The sequence below is a fragment of the Oxyura jamaicensis genome, chromosome Z (genome assembly GCF_011077185.1).
Source record: "Oxyura jamaicensis isolate SHBP4307 breed ruddy duck chromosome Z, BPBGC_Ojam_1.0, whole genome shotgun sequence".
Classification (NCBI taxonomy): Eukaryota; Metazoa; Chordata; class Aves; order Anseriformes; family Anatidae; genus Oxyura; species Oxyura jamaicensis.
Window position 1 is genome coordinate 19,403,337 of NC_048926.1, and position 3,448 is coordinate 19,406,784.

At 51.9% G+C, this 3,448-nt stretch overlaps 1 protein-coding gene across 1 annotated transcript in view; it reads left to right on the forward strand.

Annotated features, from left to right (window-relative positions):
• Positions 1 to 2,144: 2,144 nt before the first annotated feature.
• The window catches only part of GPBP1 (GC-rich promoter binding protein 1), a 41,477-nt gene continuing 40,173 nt past the window's right edge, over positions 2,145 to 3,448 (forward strand). Inside the window, exon 1 of the mRNA XM_035310580.1 lies at positions 2,145 to 3,189. The gene's annotated coding sequence lies outside the window, so the exon portion shown is untranslated. The remainder of the gene's footprint in view (positions 3,190 to 3,448) is intronic.

Consider the following 3,448-nt stretch of genomic DNA (forward strand, 5'->3'; position numbering starts at 1 on the left):
AAGCGGTTTGTTAGCATGGCATGCTATTATGTTTGTTACTGATGGCATCAGATTTATTTTATCTCCCGGTATGTTCAAGTATTTGCAAATTCTTATGTTTTATGCGAGTCCCTAAGACCTATGTCAGTTTTATCTCAGTAAATGCAACTAAAATTGAACAGATTCAACTTTCCACTAAACATTTCTTATGTATAAGTGGTTAGTCGTTGGAAATCAAGACCTCATGTGTATTCTGAGCAACCAGGTAGGCACTGCAGTCTGAAATGCTACTAGTGTGATGAGATGGGATCTGAAACCATGATTTATACTTTTACATAAAAAAAAAATAGAACAACTGTTTGAAAAGCCAAACTATAAATGACTTTATTTGCATTATTTTATATATCTTCTTTTCTGTAAGTGACCATCAGTTTAGGTGGTAGCTTTCTGAAATTAGTTATCTGTCTGTCATGGGCGGGAGTTGTTAAAATATCTGAACTGAGAATAGGGCACAGTGTGATGGGGTGGCCCACTGCCTGCTAAAGAGGCAAAACACTGCAAAGAGCAGGCAGCACATTATGCAATTACACATTTTGCTCCTGGCATTGCTGGTTTCAGGAATCTGGAAAACACATGTGGATAACAGGGAGCCAACAGCTCGTAGTTCGATAACTTCTTCCAGATAAGGTCTGTGAGACTGGGGAGGATTTCTTCCTAAATTGAGGACTTGGTCATCGCCCGCTCCTCTGTGGGCTCTGGTCCCCGGCCGTGCCGGGCAGAACTAGGAGCAAATGCTGTGGTCATGCTGCCATTGATTCTTTGAAGTGTTCCTAGGTGTTAAAGCATTATCGGCACGAGGACTTTCCTAGGCTGTCACCCCTTCTGTGACAGCATAATTCCAGGCCCAGGCACAGTTTTCCTTCGGAAACAAGATATTTTACAACGAAAATCGCTAAAAACACCACTGGACAGCTTTACCAGCCTGCCAGTCTCCCGTCTTTGCCCCTGCTCTTTGTGACCCACGTCTGTGCTTACGCCGGGGTTCCTCATCAGCGAGGCCCCCCCAGCGCTCGGCGCCTCTCCCGCTGCAGACGGACCGACCCCGCGCCGAGGGACCGAGGCCTGCTGCGGGGGGGCGGGGGGTGTTACGGAGGGGGCGTGGTTTAACGGAGAGGGCGTGGTTTAGGGGAGGGGCGTGACAGGAGGGGGAGAGCCTGGAAGGAGGGGGCGTGGCGAGATGGAGGGGGCGTGGCACAACGGAGGGGCGTGTCGCGCCGCCACGCGCGCCGGGGATTCCCCCCGCCGCCCCGCGCGCGGAACCTTCGGGATCGTTCCGGTGACGTCACGGCAGGGGGGCTCCCTCTCGGCGGGGCGGGGCGGGGCGGGGCCCTCCGCCCTCCCCCCCACCGGCGGGACGCCCCGCCCCTCCCCTCGCCGTCCCCCCTTCCCTCCGGAGCGCGGCGGGCTCTCGCGAGATTTGCCCGCGCGGCGCCGTCGCGGCTCGGAGCGGCGCCATTTTGGGAGCGAGGCGAGCGGTGTGTGTGTGTGAGTGAGTGTGAGGGGTGTGTGCGCGTGCACGCGCGTGTGTGAGGGTGTGTGCGCGTGCACGCGCGCGTGTGTGTCCGTGTGCGCCCGTGGTGGCGGCCGGGCCCCCGCGGCCCGGGGGCGGAGGGCAGGGGGGGTCCGGAGGAGGAGGAGGATGAGGAGGAGGAGGCGGCGCGGCGGGGCCGGGGCGGTGCCGCTGTGAGGGGGGCGCCCCGCGGGGGGCAGGCCCCGGCCGCGCGGGGGCAGCGGGAGCCGCCCCCGGGCTCCGCCGCCGCCTCACGGCCTCAGAAGGCGCCGCGGAGTGGGTTTGTTTTGGCTCCTTCCCTCCCCCCCCGTACAACCAGCGGTGCCGGTTTCTGTCCGGGCGGTTTTGGCTCCTGGCAGAGCGGAGGGAACGCGTGCTGCCCGTGGAAGGGCAGGAGAGCGCTGGCGCCGCGGCGCTGTCCCCGCGGAACGAGCCCGCTGCCGGCCCGGGGATGCGAGCAGGTCTCGCCAGCGCTCCGTGTCGGGGCTCCCTTGCACGCGTGCTCGCTTCCTAACGCCCAGCTTCATTCACCTCTCTGTCTAACTCCGGTTCGCGTCTCAGAAGCGCTGATGGCTCTGTTTCTTTTTCCCCTAGGCAATCTGGATCACAGAGAGAGCCCGGGATGTTTGGAGCCTTTTGCTGGTAGGGAGGAAGAACGGTGGAAGTCGACCTGCCGCAGTTGCTTCCTTTGAGAGCGGAGAAATACCGGACGCTGCCCGGGGATTATTTGTCCAAGTGCTTCCTCCTGTAAAGGCTTCTGAAGCAATCAGTAGGCATCTGGGAAAGTGAATTGGAAATTCGAAATCGTGAGCTTTCTAGAAGTGCACAGCACCTCACCCTCGGATGCTTTTGTCCGCATGGCATGGATACGCAGCTGAATTTGTCAAGTTTGGAATGCTTCGGCTGTCAAATAAAGTGCTTTTAGGTTTTTAGTTACCTTTTTTCTTCCAAGCAACGTTCTGTCTAAGTCACAGGCGTAACTGGTTTCGTGGACTGGCTCCTGGTTAAATGTAGCCTGAGTCACGGTGTAGACGTTACTGAAAAGTTTCATGGCATATATTTTTACCCTTATTTTATTTTTTGGGTTTTCTGACATAGCCTTTTGTCATTTTACATTGAGACATATTTTCTAAATGAAGAGTCTAACAGAAATTTGTTTATCATTTTTTCTTTTATATTTTATTTAATATTTTTGTTGGAAAATGTTGTTGCCAATAAGCAATATGGCGGTATCCAGATAGCTGTTGTTTACAAATGCCTCTGCTACCTGAAGCTAGGAAATGTTCCTCAGCTCAGATGTGAAATTCGGATTTTCAGCTTTACAGTTGGTGGCATAAACAGTGTATTTATTTCACCTGGAGCTGATGATTTCTATAGCGTTATGTACATGGAATAGACAAGAGAAGAATCTTTCAGAGAAAAAACAAGACTTTTAAGTCAGAGACTTGGAAAATTTTGGAAATAGCCTTGCAGAATCTGTAAGCAAGAAGGATGGGTAGCTGATTCCTGTGAGGTCAAATCTATGTCAAACAGCTACGAATGTAGTATCAACAAGAACTTGGGATATTATCTCAAGGAAGACAAACTGGAAAAATACAAATCACGCAGTGCTAACACCTTGTGCGGTCCTCTTGGATTAGGTAAGTATTGCGGTGTTCATAAGTCAATTTACACTTGAACATTTTGTCAGTAGAATGTTTAAATCAGTAACATCTACTGCCTGGAGGATGCAGGGTTTTTTTTAGTGTTGAAATGAGCTTGCAGAATATAACTTTTTTGTTAGATTAAAAACAACTAATTTGTTATTTTTAATAATAAATGGAATATCTGCAAGGATTTGAAGAATGCATGCAGTTCTACAAAGAGCAGTTTCTAAGTGGGAGTGTGGTTTTCCTGGGA